This window comes from Choristoneura fumiferana, chromosome 6, assembly GCF_025370935.1.
Source record: "Choristoneura fumiferana chromosome 6, NRCan_CFum_1, whole genome shotgun sequence".
Lineage (NCBI taxonomy): Eukaryota > Metazoa > Arthropoda > Insecta > Lepidoptera > Tortricidae > Choristoneura > Choristoneura fumiferana.
Window position 1 is genome coordinate 9,582,096 of NC_133477.1, and position 22,679 is coordinate 9,604,774.

General features: G+C 36.7%; 1 protein-coding gene across 3 annotated transcripts in view; it reads right to left on the reverse strand.

Moving 5' to 3' along the window:
* stg1 (stargazin-like protein) overlaps window positions 1-22,679 on the reverse strand; it is a 76,186-nt gene that overhangs the window by 24,628 nt on the left and 28,879 nt on the right. Inside the window, exon 1 of one of the 3 annotated variants that reach the window (XM_074088626.1) lies at window positions 2,257-2,629. The exons of 1 other annotated variant lie outside the window; for it this stretch is intronic. The gene's annotated coding sequence lies outside the window, so the exon portion shown is untranslated. Of the gene's footprint in view, window positions 1-2,256; window positions 2,630-22,679 lie in introns of those variants that run through there. One more of the 3 variants, XM_074088627.1, reaches the window with a different exon arrangement.

Genomic DNA, 22,679 nt, shown 5'->3' on the forward strand with positions numbered 1-22,679 from the left:
AGGGGCTCTTCAGTTTTTCGAGAAAATGAAATTCGACGCAGCATTTGGCTACTTACTTAATGTATAGTATTTAGGTACATTCGTGGCGTAATTTACCCAAAAAAGTATTACTGTTCAGTTTCATGTAAGAAATCGTAAAATAAATAAACGATATTGTTACTTGACGATTTCATTTATGTCGATTAAATATAAAATTAGTTTTCAATACAGAACAGGTAGTAATACTTATGTCATGCCCGAAGCGCTTCTGTTTCTATCTTCGAGTAATAAATTTAAGATAAAATGGACATTTATGATGCGCAACATCATACGACTTGATTGCTACAGGCCCGAGGCTATACGATACCAAGCAAGAACTCAAAACAAATAAAAACACAAAGTTAAGTTTCTGACGTTTATCTTAATAAACATGAAAATTCTTTCCCTTTGTACACCACGATCGCTAAGCTATTTTTGTTTAAAAGTGATTATCAAATCCTATACAACTTACCCCAAAATAAGTCATATTATTGAGGGGAAATCGTTTCGGAAGATTTATCTATCAATCTCTACTTATTTTCATTTGCACGTATCTATCGCATATTTGATTTGAGTTTTTTTGGACGTATCTTACACAAAGACTAAAATGCTGCATAGAACGCACGTGCTCAGTTTTGCTACAGTCCATGCGTACAACATTGCTGCCAGTTGCATTCAGTGTAACTGTGTACAATTATACTTTCCCTTACCTTTTTGTGAAGATAAATTGTGCAAACGTGCTTTTAAAATACGCTCAGCAACGTAGCTGAAGTTTTACAAGGAAAATTATGATAGAAACAAAATGTTAGCAAATGTTAAGTTCAGTAAAAAAAGTTAGGTACGAATATAATATTTTCGTGGTTTAGTTATGACTAAGGATGCAAATTCAAAACTATTTTGTTCAACAAAGTGTGTACTAATTTTACGTTGTAAATAATTTTATGTAAGTACCTACTTTTCTTTTGGTTTTATCATATTGATATTTTTTACTTTGGTATTTTTTGTGCTGTAAGAAATCAGCCTTTATCAGCATCCTAACAATAATTCTCCTAAATATTAGGGACTATTATATAGTCATACCTACATCAATTATAGGAATTAGGAACTCATCACTCAGATCTGACTCAAGATTGACCATTTTTAGGATTTCGTGCCTCAAAAGGAAATACGAAACATATAGGATCACTCTTTGTTTTCCATCTATCTGTAAAGACCCTTTATCTCGGGAACGCGTGGTGGTAAGTTTACAGTACCTTGAAACTGTGAAAAAATCAAATTTCTTAGTTAACATAAAAAACGGCCAAGTGCGAGTCCGACTCGCGCACCGAGGGTTCCGTATAAATATTTTATTATATGATACAGCTAAAAATTTAAGGTTTTCGCAATTTTTCCTTTATCTGTGCTTTAAGACGTTGCTTCGTACCAAATTTCAAGATTCTGAGTTCACGGGAAGTACCCTGTAGGTTTTGATTCCCTTGCGAATTTCGATGCGGAAATTTGCGGCATAAACGGCGGTATCTTTTGATAGCGTTGGTTTAGAAGTTTAATTTTTTCACTGCTTCAAGGGGCAACCTGAGTATTTGATATAAATTTCAGCTTGATACCTCCACGCGTTCCCAAGATAAAGGGTCAAGACAGACGGACGGACGGACAACAAAGTGATCATATAAAGGTTCGGTTTTTCCTTTCGAGGCACGGAACTCTAAAAAGATCCTTACGGTTATTTATGTCGAAAAAAAAGTATATTTCGACACTCTCAAAGGAATCAAAATATATGGGGTACTTTCTGTTGGGCTAGAACTATTAATTAATCAAGTAATATTGCGTTATACTACAAGTACAGGAAAAAATCTAAAAAAAATATATTTATATCTTTCCGTCTAAGTCTACCGTGCAAATCCACGCTCTAAAGAGGAACAAGCGCCGTGAAGTTAGCCCGCAGATGTCGCAGCGCGGCAGGCGCCTGCAATTTATTTAATGTGGCCCCGCCTACTTTTTATGACTTTTTTTCACCCTGCCACGATGATACCTCCTCATCTTATTGAGCCGTTTGCTTCACTTCCCTCGGGAGAAGTTTTATTAAGTGACGGTGCTTCACAGCTTCCCTAGAACGTTTATTAGATGCGAAAAATTTTCGGTGTTAAAAATTTTTCGCTTTGGTTTTATTGAAAAACAAAAAATTACACACAAAAAAAATTCGCTATTTCATATTAAATGTTATTATAACGGATAACTCACGTCTTAAACCGTGTTTAGCTCGACATGTTTCGGGCTATTTCGTAGCCCTTCCTCTCAGGAGCACGCGAACCGGCCGGCTGCCGCAACACGCACACTACGCGCCACCGCTCTGCTCGCACGACTGTCCGACGAAACTAACACCGGCGCACAACTACCCGCATTTTTATCGTCATTTTCATTATCAATGTCTAATGTAGGGTAGCACACAACACTAACAACATCACTCCGTAAAGGCACGTTCACACCAACCGATGACGCAGCACGAGTATTTAATACTGTTTTCCAACTCGGGGGTACCGACCAACCGCAATCCCGGTTAAAATTCGGATGACGACCAATCTCAATGGCTTCACGCACTTTCCGCGGAATGAAAAACTTTTCTCACGCAAGTACAGACACCTTATCAAACCTGATGTAATGCGTCAAATCCGAATCCATTGAATGCTCGGCCACAGCAGATCCCCTGTCGTCCTGTGTTGTTGTTCAAAATTCGCTATTTCAACTGGTTTTAAATTTATTCATCCGCAACCGTTAGGTGATTTTGGTACTCGCTACAAAACATTTTGAAAATCTTCCGACCAACTCGTACTCGTATCCAAGGTTCGTAAAATGGGAGTTAAATTCATTGTTATATGCTAGGGTTGTCATAATTGTCATTTCAATCGATTTTGCTCGCATTTCACGATCCTTGCTCATATAACGTCACATACGTTTATAGTAATAGTACACATTGAACTAGTAGTAACTGAGAACAAAATTACCTTCTTAACTACAAAGATAATGAAGAACGTTATCTACAAGCCAGATGGTCATGTTTTGATTTATTAAAAGTTATTTTGCACAGGTCTCGGGCCCCGGGCGCTTATGAGACCCGTTATTTGCCCGGCCCGTATATCCACAACCTTATTTATAGCCCCGATAATTCCAAACCTTAGATCTGGGTATTACCGTAATTTATAATAAACTTTGTCAGTGATTTTAATCCGGAATATTGCTAATGTTTGTGGCCGCGACCTAAATTAATTAGTTTAATCGTGTTGTTTAATTTTATTGTAAACAGCGTGATTATTAAAATAGATAACACGTTAACACTCTTATTTTTTAAAGTGTGGTAGGTATTTATAACATATTATGTTAACCAAAGATTGATTGCTTATGACCTGTTGATATACATAATTATTATTACCTACTGTACACACATACGACGCTAAACAAACCGGCTAAATGCCAGTTGAACTCGCGCACCGAGGGTTCCGTACATCTCGTAATATTAGCAAAAATGTAGTGTAGTGATCTGTTTGCGAAATATTTAACTTTAAATTGCCAATTTTTATTAAAATCGAGCGTCCCCCCCCCTTTAAAATCTACTGTTGGGTGGAAAAATTTGCAGCTTAAGGTGTATAAAACCTAAACTTGGAAGATTCCGTGCACGATCGAAATCCTTGATTTTTTCGTAATGGCTACGGAACCCTGTCCTGAGCGTGTCCGACATGCTCTTGGCCGGTTTTCTTAGCATTAGAAAGATGATAAGCGATCTTGACGTGTCTTTTTAATGAAAAACACTTGAAAATTAAGTACAGCAAATAATATGTAACAATTAACTAGCAAGGACATAATATGATCATTTATATGCTTTTGGCATCTTATGTAATAGTACCTAACTGATTTTTTAAAAAACGTTTTTCAATAAAGAGACCGTCAAGATTGTTTACCCTTTTTCTAATGCTAAAAAAAGAAGTATTGATGATGGTGATTTTAGAAAGCTTATGTTACTGAAACTTACCGGTAATAGAAGTTATCTAATATAATTTAAAAATCGCATGGTAAAAACTAGGAACCAACTACTTCGAACCAACCCGATGAAAGCACAATTTGTAAGTTTGGCTTGTTCTACCTCGCCGTTCAAATCAAAATATGGACGTTCCTTTGTAAGGAGAAAATTTGAACTTTTTCTCAGCCTTGAGTAACTGAGAAAGTTTTTTCGCACCCTCCCGGTTATTGTACTGAATTTACTGAAGTAGAAAAATTCCAATTCTATACTTTGTTTTTTCAGACTCATTTCTTTCTGAAGGTTCCGATCCAGGTATTTGATACACACTTTTGTGATGGAATAAATCTGTTCGGATTGTATTGTAACTTAAGTGAACAGAGTAATGCCGATTTCAATATGAATACTTTAACTGCTTTACAATTACGAGGGTTGCCTTTTAAGTTGTGTCGTTTGGAAAACTAAAGACAATTTAAGAGTTAAATGGTATTTATTGTTTCTCAAAGTAATCACCGTGTTATGTAGTAGACTTTTTCATTTGATCGAATTAGTTTTCGAAACATTTATTCCAGTTCGAAGTCGGGGTCTCCAAAATGGCCGTTTTGTATGCCTCGACCACTTCTTCAGGCATCCAGTACCGTTGACCACGAAGTCGTTGCTTGATTTTTGGAAAAGTGAAGAAATCTAGGGCTTAAGGCAGGGCTGAACGGCGGGTGTTCCGGATTTTCGACGTTTTGCTCTTTTAAAAACGCAATTGTCTGCCGGGCGGTGTGCGTGCTCGCCTTATCGTGGTGCAGTACTATACGTTGTCTTGGGTTATTTTTTCGGAATTTGCCGATAACTTCAGGTAAACAAACAGTGGTATACCAGTCAGCATTAACTGTTTTACGGTCTTCTATCACGATGGTGGCAATGTGGCCATTTTTCGCTAAAAATATGTCGACCATTTTTTTAGAAGTGCTCCGTGTGCGTAGTCAAAGTCAAAGTCAAAATATCTTTATTCAATTTAGGCTTAAACAAGCACTAATTAATGTCAAAAAAAATCTACCACCGGTTCGTAAAAACCTCTGTATAGAAAAATCCAGCAAGAAACTCAACGAGGTATACTTTTTAAAACAGATTTACAATATTATTAAATGATATCTATACATCAGAAATGTTTAACACAACTTTCTTTTTAACACAGTTGGTTCGCTAGGTATTTGAAGGGATCGATCGAAATTATTTCCAAATATTCCTGTCCATGTTATAATCATTAACTTTATAATACGCCTTAGATATTAATGTATTCTTGACAATAAATCTGAATTTTGTAGCCGTTTCATTTATTATATTTTATTATAAAAACGTATGCAATTGCCCAGAAAGGACTTTTTGGTTTTAGCCAGTCTGTAAGATAGAACTTTAAGCATCCATGTGTTTCTAGTAGCCTTTGGCTTATCGACGTTAGTGGGAAAATCACATATGTTCTTCCTAACATACATGATTATTTCAAAAACAAAGCGACGGCAGGGTTAGGATACCTGTTTCCTTAAAAAAAGATCTTAAAGATTCACGCGTCTTCAAATTATAAATTGCTCTAATTGCTCTCTTTTGTAAGATAAAAATTGACTAAATTAAAAAATAAAGCTTGAAAATAAGGCCGTACGAAATAATGCTACTCGTATTAAAGTAAGTAAAATACACCAACCGTGCCATCGCCACATCGGTTAGCTGCCGTATTTTCCGTATTTCTTTGGTCGGTTTTGGCTCATCTTGGAACACCCAAACAATCGACTGCTGTTTTGAATCCGGACCGTAGGCAGGCATATATCCCAGATTCGTCACCACTGATAATGTCATAAACGTGTTTAGAGTCTCCTCGGTTGAATTGCCGCAGAGTTTTGCGACACCATCTAACGCGGGCTATTTTTTGGTCTTCACTAAGTAAATGTGGTAGCCTAAGTGATCATGCAAAATATTTTTCACACCTCTCCTTCAGAAAAGTAACTTTTCCTCCCTGGCGAGAGGGAGCAAAGTGCAACTTTTTTGTTCAAGGCTTTTCTAAGTGTTTTATTGCAAATGCCATTTTTTTAAAATGATAATTGTAAAGCCACGCCATTTTCTATGCTGGTTGTTCTTTAATAATACTTATTTAGAATCCTTCGCTACATTCTGTATTCAATTTACGCCCTCGCCGTAAATACACCATTTTGCTCCCTTGTGACACAAATAACTATTGAATACTGGTCCCTGAAATGCTTAATGAAGGTCCTATCCCACGGTATGTCGCATGGCGATCTTCGACGATCAGTTGCCGTACAGCATCAATGTTCTCCTGGGTTACGGCTGTTTTAGGTTGGCCATCACGGTGCCTATCACTAAGACTAGAGCAACCACGTAGAAATTCTAAATACCAGCGTTCCACAGTCCGGATGCATGGTGCTTTATTATTAAAAACCGTAGTCAGCTCTTCAAAGCACTGAAGAAGCGTTTTGAAGCCCATCTGGCCCCTTTTGAAGTTGGAAAAAAATATCGCACGTTAATTTTGAACTGACACGCCTGTACTGAAAACGGTTCGGCCGATCTCGAGTCACTCTTTTGTTTTCGAATTCTAAATTCAAATATTATTAAGATGATACTAGTTTTTTAGGGTTCTGTAGCCAAAATGGCAAAAACGTAACCCTTATAGTTCCGCCATGTCTGTCTGTCTGTCTGTCCGTCCGCGGCTTTGCTCAGGGACTATCAATGCTAGAAATCTGTAATTTTGCACGAATATATATGTAAACTATGCCGACAAAATGGTACAAAAAAAATGTTAAATTTTTTTTTTTCAGTATTGCCCATAGACGCAAAGTCGGGGTTTTTTTTTTTCTCATCCAATCTTTTAGTGTGGGGTATCGTGGATAGGTCTTTTAAAACCAATACTTATTTTTTCGTAATGGCTACGAAACCCTATTTCGGGCATGTCCGTTACGCTCATGGCTGGTTTTTTTTTTAATAATCACGGGATTTTTGCAAACGACAGAATTTAAAAGGCAGGCCTCGTGCCTGCGGGCACAATATAATTCCATTCATAATTTCTTAATGTACCCTACCTACGTAAGTAAAATAAAGATTTGACTTTTTTTGGTATTTTGCTACGAACAGTGTTATAAGTACTAGTGTGATTGTAGGTACTTATAAAAGGAGTTAAACCTAAGTTAAACTCATTGCGTTTGCTTAATTTTTAGATGTTGTACCTATATACGAGTACAATAAACCATAGACCGATTTCTGAAAAGAGGATCTTATTTTTTAATTATTTCCAGCATTTTACATTGTCAGCTCTTCTTACAAAATTAACACCCTACTTAAATAATTTGCAGAAATTGAATCACACAATAGGAAGAAATGAAAGAAAATTTCGTGAAATATTATATAAAAAGGTTCCAGCTTGGTACAGTCACCTGGATTAATATCTGACACAGCGGAGCGTATAAAAATATCCGTTAAGTGCTACCGGCCCTAGAATTAGAGTTATTCAAATAATAATATGTATGAACGCTTTGTTGTGTGTCAGATATTGGTGCTGCTGGTGAATGTACGCGAATCAGTTTCTCTACTGTAAGTAATAACCTAACCAACAAAAAGTAGGAAATCCGGAGTTGTCACTTCAAAGTTCAATATCTCAAAAACGGCTCAACCGATTTTGATGAAACATGTCTAAGAACCATCGCTAGAAAACCTGCTTTCAAATAAAAGAAAAACAGCATTCAAATCGGTCTACGCGTTTAAGAGCTACAGTGCCACAGACAGACAGACAGACACACACACAGACATACAGACACACATAGCGGTCAAACTTATAACACCCCTCTTTTTGCGTCCGGGGTTAAAAATACAGATTCTGCTATAAATACATTTAACCCGTTTTAGCTCGGCAATAACAAAAAATAATAAAAACCAGCCAAGAGCGTGTCGTACACGCCCAGGATAGGGTTTCGTAGCCATTACGAAAAAATCAAATAATATTTTTCTAAGAATTTCGTATTGTGTACTGAATCTTCCAAGTTTAGGTATATTTTACTCCATAGGCTGCTATTTACTTTTAAACTACTAATAATTCTCAAGCAATCTTAGACGCTATAATTTTCCTTGTAAAGTATATTTACTACCATTCCGATTTTTTTCAAATTTTTCCACCCAACAGTTTAGAACTAAAATAATTTCCTTGCTCACCCGCGACCTTCTTTCAGTTCTTTTAGTTCATTGGTATGGACCTCCGCAAAGTAACGCTTGATTCTATAAATAACAGTTTAGATTTTAGAGGGGGGGGGAGGGCTGGGGGACGCTCGATTTCAATGAAAATTTGCACTTGGAAGTTGAATATTTCGCAAACAGATCACAAAAATTGTTGTAGCAACCCACCAATGGTTTTAAACGACCTATCCAACGATACCCCACAATATACGGTTAGTCGAGAAAAAAAAACCCCACTTTACGTCTATGGGAGGTACCTACCTACCGTAAAATTTTTTTTTTTACTTTTTTTTATTATACCACTTTGTAGACGTGACTGATATGTATATTCGTGACAAATTACAGCTTTCTAGTACTAACGGTCTCTGAGCTTACCCGCGGACAGACAGACGGACACAAATGGCGAAACTATAAGGGTTCCTAGTAGACCACGGAACCCTAAAAACCGGAAAAGTACGAGTCAGACTCGCGCACCAAGGGTTCCGTACATCTCTGAATAAGCTGTATGAATGATGATTCTTTGCATTTTTACATCAAAATGAAAATGGTTGTATTAGGAAAATGAGGAAAATTCAAAAGTAAAACATATTTCAACTTCATAGGTTAATGAGAAGCTAAAAATTTCTTCGGTACTTATAAAATTTTATAATAAAAACTGACTTTTGTGGCTTCTGATTGCTTTATTTTTTGAAACAAGAATACAACTTTGAATAAAAAATGTAATCGTATTACAACGTGGGTAATAATATAATTAAAGTATAATAATGTGCCCATCGATCACCTCAGTTGACACATTACCTACCTGCTTGCCGGCGATGGGTGTAATCTGCTATGATGCTCGATCATGCTCCACCTATTATCAAAATCTTTACACCACCCCCGTTTAGGGTTATCACTATAAGCAATGCGTTGCAAAGCTTTCGCAAGTCTTAATATTGCGTGATCTTTTCTCTCTCTTTCTCTCCAACGCAAAAAGAGGGATGTTATAAGTTTGACCGCTATAATGTGTGTCTGTGTGTGTGTCTGTCTGTATGTGGCACCGAAGCTCTTAAACGGGTGGACCGATTTGAATGCGGTTTTTTTAATTGAAAGCAGGTTTTCTAGCAGTGGGTCTTAGACATGTTTGATCAAAATCGGCTCAGCCGTTTTTGAGATATTGAACTTTGAAGTGACAAAGTCGGGGGTTTTCCAACTTTTTTGTTGGTTAGGTTATGGATTGTTACTTTTACTTGCTTTTACTTTCTTTTCCAAAATTGAAACTCCTGTATAATCATTTTTGCGCCCTTGATTTCTAAACTTATTTCAATGTGTGCCTTTAAAAGGCGAATGTGCCGTTTTTTGCAAGACCAGCAATGGATATTATCATCAACCCTAATGGTGTCCATAATAATAAAGAAAAATAAAGAACATAATAAATATCATGGGACACTTGACACCAATTGACCTAGTCCCAAACTAAGCAAAATTTGTACTATGGACACTAGGCAATTTGTACTTGTCCAGCAGTGGACGTCTTCGGGCTGATGATGATACAAATATCTGGTGGTGATAGGCTGTGGTGATCACTTACCATCAAGTAAACTACGTACTCGTTTGTCGGTTTTAGTATTAAAACTAAAAACTAATCGTACCTATGTAAAAATCGTACTATGTCTGCCTGTCTATTTTTCACAGCGCAGTATCAGAGGGCCTAATGCCTAATCCGAAATTCGGAAGTCGAAGTTCGTATCGTACCGTCCCTCTCACACTCGTATTAAATACTATAAGCGTCAGAAAGACGGAACGACACGAACTTCGATTTTCGAATTTCGGAGAAGCCCCGCTGAATATCCGTAATAGATAGAGATAGACATAATGTATACCTATTTCTGTTGCCACTGTAGCAACAAAATAATAAAAATATCTCGTCTATATTTTGTGTCCAAATCAACTGATATAAAATTACTCCACACTGTATACATTTTGCGTAGAAAGAAGATTCTGCTTAACACCGAATTTTATACATGTAGCCGTCTACAGCATACCTATATTTTCAAATTAGTACCTACTATTTAATGTAAAGATGTTTATGCTAAAATGATACGTCCTTCACTTAATTAAATCAGACAGCAAATCTTTATTTTCGCAAAAGCGGAAATCGTTTTTTTAAATTGAAAGTGGTAACGGTCCCCGCAAAACAAGACGTTGATGGATCATTTAATGTGTGGCTTAAACATACACGTGTCGCCATAATTAGAATGTAATCGAATCCAGGTTGGAAACTAAAAACATCAACGATTAATATTATATTTTGTACAAAAAATAACTCAATAGCAATTTGTTTTGATAGTTAAATACAAAATAGTATTTATGTTAAACGTATTATGTTATCCCACTATTATTATAAATACGAAAGTTTTTAGGTCTGTTTGTTTGTTTCTTTGTGTGTTTGAACGTCATCATGTCTAAACCGCTGAATAGATTTAGATGAAATTCGGTTTGAGTCCCGGGGAAGGACACGATAGTGCAAACACATCACTGAATCGAAAAATCGTCTTAGCAAACCCCTAATGGTTTTAAAAGACCTATCCAACAATATCCCACACTATAGGGTTGGATGAGAAAAAAAAATCACCCCCACTTTACGTCTATGGGAGGTACCCTAAATAAAATTTACACTACTTTAAATTGTACCATTTTGTCGGCATAGTTTACCTATATATCTGTGCAAAATTATAGCATTCTAGCATTGATAGTCCCTGAGCAAAGCCGCGGACGGACAGACAGATAGACAGACATGGCGAAACTATAAGGGCTCCGTTTTTGCCATTTTGGCTCCGGAACCCTAATAAAGTAAGAAAAGAAATGAGAGTGGCAATTTCCAAAGTGATAACCTGTTACTGGGCTAGTACTAAAATTGGTAGGTAAGTATTTCTGTGGGCTGCGTTGAGGGGCGTCGTAAAAAATGACAGTAACAAGGGCGTCACAGTACAAATAAGTTTGGAAAGCCTTGGTCCAAACAATACAAGTGTAAAATATTTTTGTTAGGTTCTTGAAATTTGTAGAGACTATGTTTTTCGCGTCGAAAAAGGTATTGTAATCGAAATACTTAAGGTAGAACTAAACTGTGACGATATTACGTTACTGGGCACAGAGACGACAGCAGTTAATGTCCTTGCCATAACAACGCAATTGGATACAAATGATAGCTATTTTCTCATGGATCTCGGCAAAAATAATGGATGGCGAAGCATCCGAGCGAGGAGCAATCAATCAAGGAGCGTATTTCGTCCTTGTCTAGTTTGTTCCCTACCTACGTGTACGAATTAGACTCTCAGATTGATCATACCCGTGTCTGCATTCATACACACGACTTCACAAGGCGTATTATGATTAGACATCGCTATGTTCATTACCAGCTGTGCACTAATAAATGCCTTACAAATTCGTGTAGTTGATGTACCTAAATAATGATCAGAAAAAATATTTCAAACCTTAGTAATCCTCGTAATTGCCCAAAGGGTACATTACCACACCTATGAACAAAAAATGTTCCCTATTTAACCTTCGTCACAATTAAACAGAGCCCACCTTGGAACTCTTAGTAATCGCTCCAAGGATGAACTTCCTGATAACTTTGCCGGAAGATAAACTTTGCCTCTTTATATTAAATTATTCCAAAACTTCCGGGGTACGAAGGAGAAAGATTTCCGAAAGTGCTAATTGATTGATATTTCATTTTGAAAAGTTAATTTCTGGGCTCGTTCTCCCGCTGGTTCAATTTGTAACCGAGCCTTTGTTGCTTTTATTCAAAGCCATGTAAAATACGCAGAAGTATGTGGCTGTCCACTTAAATGGGTAAGTCACAGTCGAATGGGCTCACGAGCGAGCGATCAAAGAAGCAGCACATGCGAGATAATTTACTGGGAACATCTAAAATTTTCAGAATATGCCTCGCGTAAAATTTAAGTGTTGCAGTCTGGAAAATCATGTTTTTAATTCGTAAACTCGTCAGCAGAGTTAAAAATATAGAGGCATGATTTTGATATTTCTGAGAACGGTACCTACCACAGGAAAGCGAAGAGCCGTGAGTTCACACGGGGTGATTTTCGGTACCTCCTCGACGTCAGCGGTTATTTTGTGTGATCTTGGTCAGTTGTATTATTTTGGCAAGCTACTGAGAAAGTGTAGTAAACTTATATTGTAGAAAATTTACTAATTCTGTGAGATTGACACAAAACGATTGACGGTTGACAAAAAATGAGCATTATAATTATTAATTGAGTCATGTACAAGCAAAGTCAGCAATATCCACTTTCGTACTGTAGTGACTTACTTTACTTTAGGAGATGCTGCATAAAATGTTAATAAAAAAAACTTCTGTACGTTTTTCAGATGAATTGGATGTTGCTGACTTTTCGTGCCTCTAAATAAAAAGAGCTTTCACAATTTTTCGCCTAAAAGTAACTTTTCCATGCGGGCGAAAGCCCCTGCCCCTGCCCTGCTAATTCGAACTCTGTTGAACCATCCTTTTCTCTATTTGCATTAACATTTTAAGAAAATATAAAGTTGAATATCTTTAAAGCCTACCTCCCCAAAGGTTCTTCAAATCAAGAGTGAATTTAATTATTGCCTTTATCCTTTCTTTCATCTTCGCAGATTGACAATTTAATATAATTTATGCACTAAACATAAAAACATATCTAGATGGAAGTTTAAGATAGCGATACGAGTATATTCTCAAACTACAAATAAATACAGATTCTCAGAGCTGTTAACGTAATCGCTAGTAACTTTTTGTATTTCCATTCCTTTTATTTTTGTATATCCTCTGAGTTTTTCTTAAGGAAGATAGAATTTAGACATCAAAGTCACATAAAATAAATCGTTTTTATCGTATAACTTGGAAACAACCTTGGTTGAACTTGCACGAGGAATATTATATTAAAGGCGATTATATTGCCCACTCTGATGGATGTCACATCGCGGCTTACGGACAACTTGACAAATATGTAGTGTTTAATGTACCCAGTAGAGGTACTTTTATTGACATTTATCATAAACTAGCTGTTGCTATATATCTACCCTAAGGTATTTATCTATAAGGTACAAGTACATTATAAAGGTACATATAAGGTATAAAGTCGTGTTGTGTTTCGGCGTGGAGAGTAAGACAGCCGGTAAAATTACTGGCACTTGAGGTATCCCATCTTATACCCCTGGTGTTGCAGATGTTTATCGGCGGTGGTGATCTCTTACTATCAGGAGACCCACTTTCTCGTTTGCCATCCAGTCAAACAGTGTCAAACAAAAATATACCTATTCTTTGTATCGAAAAGCATGGGATTATGCCTACGTTTCGTAACCAACCGTCGCCGTCACGTGTCATTTTAGTGTTTGATATTCCGTTCCTGACGCGTTCCTATTACGGTCATGGCACGATACGGTGTAGTGGCAGAGAATCTTTATCCTGACAATAACCTAACGAACAGAATCAAAAACTAATTATCAATTTTTATTTATATTAATAAATTTAGCAAAGATTTTTTCAAGATTAATTTTTCATTTGAACACTTGCAACTTGATCATTTGACAATTTGTGTACTTTGTTGTATACTTATATCGAAAGGATTGTCATGATCACCATTTCATGAATAAATAATGTGTAGTACTTAAGTTTCAGGTATAGAAATTGAGGAAAAGGCTCTTATCACGGAGATCTAACAATGAGCTTATTTATTAAAATGTTTCAGTGCTACAATTTATTCATTTTCTTTGTTTCATGTAAGTACAGATCTGCTTTTATGCTTACGCATTGAGCAAGTAATTATTATGAGAGTCCCGCGCCCACATCAAAGGACTCGGTTATATTTTAAGGGATTATTTTAATGAGTTTCTAAAGTTTGGTCATTTCGCTAAGTAACGGGGATGTTTAAAACCAACATTTTTATCTGTAAACTAGCGTTTACCCGCGGCTTCGCACGCGTAAATCATTAGATACATCAGTTGAATTGAAATTTCAGGATTTTATTAAATTCTCGTAGGAAGTCCCTAAAATTACATCGTGGTTTTCAGTGACGTTAAATTAAAACACGCATGCCTAATTTCATGACTCTAAACCCAGCGGTTGTTATTTCGAGATTTTATCCCTATCAGGTGGTAACATCAGGATGAAAAGTAGCCTAGGTATGTGTTATTCCAGACGTCCAGCTACCTACATACCAAATTTCATGACTCTAAGCCCAGCGGTTGTTATTTAGAGATTTTATTCCTATCCCGTGAGAACATCGGGATAAAAAGTAGCCTATGTGTTATTCCAGACGTCCAGCTACCTACATACCAAATTTCATGAATCTAAGCCCAGCGGTTGTTATTTCTTTTTTCAAATGGACTGCAAGTGGGTCTCTTGATGGTAAGGGATCACCGCCGCCCATAGACACCTGCAACAACAGGGGGATTGCAGATGCGTTGCCAACCTAGAGGCCTAAGATGGGATACATAAAGTGCCAGTAAATAATTTCATCGGCCGTCTTACTCTCCACGCCGAAACACAACACACATTTAGAGTTTTATCCCTATCCCGAGGGAGCTTCGGGATAAAAAGTATCCTATGTTCTAATCCAGGTTATAAACTAACCTTTTGCCCAATTTCATCCAAATCCGTCCAGACGTTTCAGCGTGAAGAAGTAACAACTTACTCACTCACAAACTCACTCACTCACTCACAAACTTTCACATTTATAATATTACTAGCTTTTGCCCGCGGCTTCGGTCGCGTGGAATTCGGTTATCGCGCGCTGTTCTCTCGGGAACTGTGCATTTTTTCGGGTAAAAAGTAACCTATGTCACTCTCGGGTCCATAAACTATTTCTATGCCAAAAATCACGTCGATCTGTCTCTCCGTTTCGACGTGAAAGACGGATAAACATACACACAAAAACACACACTTTCGCATTTATAATATTAATATGGATTAAGTAGGATTATATAATTGTTTCTCTTGTTTATGTTTGAGAATATATTGCTATTTTTGTGAGTAATTAAAGTGCAAATTTTTTCATATCGCATTGCACTTTTTAGGTTGAACTATTGATCCTTAAATCTTAGGCTTAAATCGTGCATTACTATTTTAAAGTAAAAGGCAGCTATAATATGAATAAAAAAGATAACAGGTCGAAAAATCTCGGTATTACCGAAACGTTTCAAACATTCCCCAACAAATCAACGTTAATACGCCTACTTGTGAGCATGTGCATTTATCTCGGCGTTCCCTTTCAATTTGGCTAAGTAATTTAGAACGACTACAATCTGTTTAGTGGGCCGAAATAAAAAAGGAGATTAAAAAGGCAGGCCCAGAAGGCGCCTTAGCTCCATTTCAGTGAGATTAACAGCCATAATCAAGCAATTGGGTGGCGGATTACAGCGATTTTTATGTCACCCGAGACGCCGGCGCCCGCGACCTCGCCGTTGGCCCATCAATCACCGCACTTGAAACTCCGGTAATAACAGTGATGAGCCGAAATCTCGGGAAGTGCGTGAGCGATATCACAATGATAGCGTTGTTCGCGAATTTTTCACACTTTTAAACAGATGGCCATTACGCTAAGTCGCTACGTGTTTTTAAGCTTCTTTACGTTTTATGAGCGGTTTTGAAATGCGCAACGTGAGTAATTTTCTCGTCGGATTACTACAAAAGCCGCTTCTTAGAGCGCTAATTAAAAAAAAATTGAATCCTATTAAATGTTTTTACTTTGATAAAAAGTAATCAAAAAATACATTTTTAGACTAGTCTTTACCCGCTTCTTTGCACACGGAAATCATTGAGTCTAGCAGTTGTATAGAAACTCCAGGATTTTGCGAAAAATCCGTGGGTTTTGCCAAAAAACCTTTATTAATATCATTAGAGTTGCATAAAAAACACCTACATCAAATTGTACTCGTATTTCTCTATGTAGTTCTTGACTCCTACTGGTTGAAAATTTGGGATTTTATTTCGATCCGGTGAGAATATGGTGGTAAAACCTATACCTATCTTTAATTTCAAATGTCCAGTGTGTTCTACATACTAAAATTCGTCCAACAAACACACGCACGCACGCAATTACAAACTTTAGCGTTTATAATACTTGAAGAATTAACACACGTAAAAAAGAGAACACAGATTATTCCAAACTGCATTACGAGTAGGAATACCTAAATGAAAGTTATGGTACATTATCAGATCGAATTGCAGTGCATATAATGGATTTAACAGAGCTTTTAAACTTTTTTGTCAGGCGGAATACAACAGTCTGGCGGAAGTTCTAACCACAGCGTAGGAAATTTGTGAAAAAAAGTTCATTTAGTTTCAACAAAACTAAACTAAGTACTGGATTACTACAGCATTGTGAAACAAGGCGACCAGCTTTAGTTCAAACTTCTACGGCTACAAGGTCAAACTTCATCTGTAATATTTAGCTACCATGGTTAGGATACCATTATTACCTTTATAATAATCTAGCTATCCTATTAAATAATTTGAGCCTCATGTTCTCGCACCTACCATTTCTCGCGTACATAGGACCTTATATTACGGACGCAGACTTAGGGTTGCACTTGTCGAGGTTCTCGAATATCCTTAAGAGGCTTTTCGAATCATCTTATGTCACGCGAGGAGACGCCGGAGAGGATCTTAACTCTCTTAACATAATAATAGGTCCACGTATTCGAGTATAGAGTAAATAGAAGCCCTCTGTAGTCTGCATGGGTATTTTTTTTTACTTACATTACTTAATGTAAGTATATTTTATGTTCTTCCATACGTAGATGTAAACTTCACTAGTTTTTTTCCAGATAATATTTTTTATTTATTTATTTATCTATTCTCAAAAAAGTAAAATACTTACTTGGCGAATTGTGGGTAATTGTGATTATGCGCTGTAGAAAAAAATCTAAAGCTATATTCCAATTTAAAAATTAAATTTCTCTTTTCGAGTAACTTTAACAATTACCTACTGACTGCCCCTTCGGCCACTCTGGAAACCAAAGGTTCGAAACCAGTTGCGGAAGAAAACTTTTTCGGTCTTGTTCGAAACCGGTTGCGAACGAAAACTATTTTTTTCATATACGAAACCAGTTACGAACGAACACTTTTTTTTCTTGCACGAAACTAGGATCAGTGATCGACTTCTGGTTTTTTACTGAAGCTTATTTTCACAGTAGCATTTTTTTTTTCAATCAGAATTGACACAGACACACAGTGTTGACGGCGCTCCGCTAGCGGAGCTCCTACTTTCGTGTAGTTTTGGCCCTTCGGGCCGATGTATAGTTAACATAACCTAAACTTATTCCTATTTCTATTTCTGTGTCGTTCAAAATTGGGAAAAAACGCGATTGTGATATAAGATTGTATACCTACTTACTTATTGAAATTTGTGAATGAGTTTTAAAAGAAGATTCTATATTCTCTATGGGAAACCAGTTTAGAAAACAGAACTATTTGTCTTCATTCGAAACCAGGTTTCCGAAAAAGAAAAATAATTCTGCTTTCTAAATTGGTTTCGAACCTTTGGTTTCCAAAGTGGCCGAAGGGCTGACTGCTATTATTTAGGTATATACTTAAGTGGAGATTTATCAGCTTAAGCTTTTAGATACATATTTTGGATTCTTAGCCTCCCTTATCTCACGCCTATAAACACCCAACCCAATACAATTTATTTGTATATCCTTCACAATCTGGTTTGCATCCGTCGAGGGTAGATTTTCTATAATATGTGCCCAATTATATTCGAAACGCTTTGCGATATTACACACATCTGGTTGTGCTTTATTTCCAAAACAGATTCTTTGAAGAATAATACTTCTTCAGCATAAACATTAGTTGTATGTTTTATAGTTATAGTAATTATTGTTTTGTAATTATTATGGGTAATCTGTGGTATGGTGATGATAATTAGACGTATATATGTGCTTGGGATATGTACCATTTGACTACTTTCAATGAGCTTCCGATATTTAGACGTATACTCAACGCCGTATATACTCGTAGATTCCAAAAAAATACTCATATTGCCAATAAAATGAAAAAGTTTGGCATTGATAAGTTTAAACTTTTCTAAATAATGTACATAAGTAAATTATTTATATATAATTGTAAATCGCAACTGGATAAATAAATAATTTATTGTAAATATTAATTTCACCAACAGATTTACGGTTAGCAGAAAAGTTCATATTACAGTAATAATACTTCAGGTTAAAAGTATTCACAACAAATCACGTATGGAAAACTATGGTAAACATGGCGGCCACAGGGCCACCATGACATCTCCAATTGTCACTTCATTCGGCATCTGGGGGGATACCACGAAATTCGAAAATAGGCGTTGAGTATAGTTGCATATTTCATGATCACCCGGTAGACATCCAGGAGTCTACCGATTATTATGATGCGTGAGTACCGTAAACTGCTTCAACTTTGCCCTGTGGCCCCAACATTGCCCGAGTTGATTTAGAGTCGATAAGTTAGCACTCTTATAGGTTTTAAACTTTTATCTATACGGGAATTATTATTACGGGGGGATAAAAAATTAAAACCTAAAGGGTGCTAAGTTATCGACTCTAAATCGAATCAGGCAATGTTGGGGCCAGAGGGCAAAGTTGAAGCAGTTTACGGTAATTACGTCTAACTAGCCTGTGCCCGATATTTCATCTATCAAGAATTTTCCAGGATAAAACTATTCTATGTTTTTCTCAGGTTCTCAAACTATCACCATACCAAATGTCACCTAAATCATTTCAGCGGTTTGAGCGTGAAGAGGTAACAAACAGACAGACAGATAGATAGAGTTATATTAGTTAGTACTCGTAAGTAAGGTTGTAGTTAACCGTGAATTAACAAAAACTATTGGTAATAATTTATACTTCAACTTAACATGATGATATTGCAATGTACGTCTTATTTTGAAGATTTCTAAAGCTAAGGTCTCCTCCAATGGCTTCTACTGACGTCACTACAAAGATAAATATCGGTGTCAAAAAACACTCCATAAAAATGACACCTTAAATTTATAACAACGGCTAGATAACTACTATTCGAGAAAACCCTAATTCAACCTGCACATTTAAGTGAAACAAGTTCGATAGTTAATTTAAAACGCTTACTGAGAAAACACGAACACTTTGAGAAACAATGTACCTATCAGTCATAAATAATCTATGTTCTCCGCCTTCCTATTTTGTTAACCGAGCTATTCCTTTTCAGTGTTGTGTTTTGGGTAGGTACTGAAGACTGCTTTTATACAATAGCTTTCCCCAAGGAAGGATTTAGAATCTACGCCAAATATAATTTTTGCTAAGAAAATCGCTTGTCTGGAAGAATGGCACCATTTTGACAGATTAAAATACTTTTAACTAGAAAAGGGCTCCCCGGAGTTAAAAAAGATGTAGTTAGTTAGTTTGGAAAATAGTCTACTATGCCAATCTTCCCTAGTAGCTAGACATTTCATAATAGTTTAGTTCATTTAAATATTGCAAAGTATATATACACCTACATCACTAACTAAGACTCTATGCTCAAGTATGTTACTATAGTGATGCATTTGAATCAATCATGATATGTATGTAGACTGTATGTTGGACTAATTTATCTATTGTTTGAAGAGCGGGATCTCCTGACACAGTGCTTTACGATACCTACTAGGAGGTCTCAACGTTAACCAGTGTAATGTAACAGTTATATCTATAAAGCATTATTATTATTATTACTTAAAAACAACGGGGCACAAATTTTACCGCGTTTTCCGAATTCAAATACCTAGTACTTAATCATTATACTTCAATTTCTAAGTAAAAATACTTAAAACCTCTCTAACAAATACAATTAGTAGTCTAAAACTAAACCTGTGTTTTCTGTACTGCTTACTGTGTTGGTGTGCAATAACGAGTTATTGTATTGTATTTTATTTTATCTTTATCCGATGTAACAAAATGTCTTTCGCACATAAAACTTTCATTTAGTCACTCTTAGGTAAGTTTAATGGAGACGAAGGAGGCCAAACTCCGGTTGTATTTATCCTGAAACTCAATCACTATTGAAACTCGTATCGACATGGAACTCATTTTAACCTCGGCCTTACTTGTTCTTCCTTGACTGAATTGAGATAACTACTATTGGATTTATTAGTTTGTTGAAGTTTAGGTAGCTGTCCTCGACTAATGTGTTTCCTTTTTTTACTATAATGTGAATATTATACTTACTATACTTTCGTACTATAAACCCATGTTTGTTTTTAAGGCGCCTAAAAGTTGCTAAGAGGATCCTATTATTATATTCCCACCGCCGCGCTTCCTATTATAATGGCTTCGCTCCGGTAGTGAATCGGAAACGCCGTCAAAAGCGCAATCGCAATCAGCGTGGGACCGTTCCTGCAGCGTCGTCCTGTATTCGAGCTGCAGTACCGAGGGTAGACATCTACCTGTCTCGGTTGGACAAGAAGACGACGCCTGAGAAGGTGTTCGAGCACGTCCGTGAGGCAGTAAGTGCCCGGTTACAAGGAGCCCAGCTAAAAAGCTGTCCATCATCCCGCTCGGTCTCAAAGGGTTAACAATTTCAGCTCATTTGGACTCCAAGTGCCTGCCAAGCACCAGCAGATGTTCCTGCGCTCCGACTTCTGGCCGGAGGGTGTGGTGTTCCGTCGTTTTAGGGTAGCGACGAAGACGACGTTCAAAAATCCCTAACTATTCATAGTTTGTTTTTACGTATTTTATGTCTATTTGTTTTGTATAATTTGAATTTTACAGCGCATTGGTGTCTAACTGTAAAGCTGTAATTTTTTGGTGGAATAAATTTAAATAAATATTAATGTAATATTATATAAAAATAGGGCCAAATTTCATCCAAATCCATCCAGCCGTTTCAGCGTGAAGAAGTAACAAAGATACTCACTCACTCACAAACTTTTACATTTATAATATTACTTCTAGCTTTTGGTACTCGGTTATTGCGCGCTGTACCCTCGGGAACTGTGCATTTTTTCCGGGATAAAAAGTAGCCTATGTCACTTTCGGGCCCATAATAGTTTATGGGGCCAAAAATCACGTCGATCCGTCGCTCCATTACTCCGTGGGTGTTTTAATTTAACGTCAATGAAAACCACGATGTTGTTTTAGGGAATTCCCACGAGAATTTAATAAAATCCCAGAATTTCAATTAAACTGTTGTATCTTATGATTTACGAAGCCGCGGGTAAACGCTAGTAATGTAATATAGCCTTCTTTTGATTCCGATATACACAGGGGATAGAGGGATAACATCTCGAAACAACAACCGCTGGGCTTAAGGTTAGAGAGTCATAAAATTTGACCATGATAGTTTTTAATGTAACGTCAATGAAAACAACGATTTTATTTTCGGGAATTCCCACGGGAATTTTTAAAAATAACGGAATTTCATTTCAGCTACTGGACCTAATGATTTACATATGCGAAGCCACGGGTAAACACTAGTTAATTATATACCTATGGGGGAGGCCTACGTCGAACAGGACGTCCTACTGTTAAAATGATGATGATAATGATTTTTACTCAGTAGCTAATAAGCTGGTTTTATATTTTAAATCTTCATTATATAAAAGAACGTTAGTAGCTAAGTATCAGAAAAAAGTGAACTGATCTCATGAACTTTCCCGACTAAGCACAGTTTATCTGATTTTATCTCAATGATTGGGCATGACGCGGTGTTTCCTGCTGGCCGGGCGCGAACACCTACGCTTATCTGTCCAAGTTGGCCGGTTTTAAGCCTCGAGAATTATCGTTGAACATGACCTTCTTGACGGTTTTGTGTATTTTTGTATATTCAGTGCCTATAAAATCGGCTGAAATAGCGGGAGAATTTTATCGATCACGTGCACGGGTGATTCAAATAATAAGTTTTTTTGTTAAAAATTACATTTTTAATACAAGATCATTTTTGCAGATTGTACTTTTTGTTGACTGTACCAGTATTGTCATCCAAAATACATTTCATACCAAATTTCATCGATGCCATAAAGGTTGATCAGACCGTTCCTGATTTATAATTGTGATTTGAACTGTTTACTCGTAATACTTAGTGTTATTACAAATAGCATTTTACGTACTAAACTATTTTCCAATGTTCTTTACTTCCAGACTAACTCAATGGCATTTTACTAGTATTTAAATTATGTTGTAAGCACGATACCCTAAGGGAACACATTTCCCTTCTCCTTCACAGAATATAACGTGAAGTGTGTTCCACATGAAGTGAAAGTTTTTGTTTACACGATTAACCGCTTAAACTGTTGTCTGGTTAGTATTCATAGTGTTGGACTCGTTGCGTATTCAAGAGGCGGACGGAAATGAAATATGGACTATTCTCCGCGCATTCTGAACAAAAGGTGACTGGGAGTCAGGGATCTCGCACCACTTTGGTCATATTCTTTTTAGTTTGCCCAGT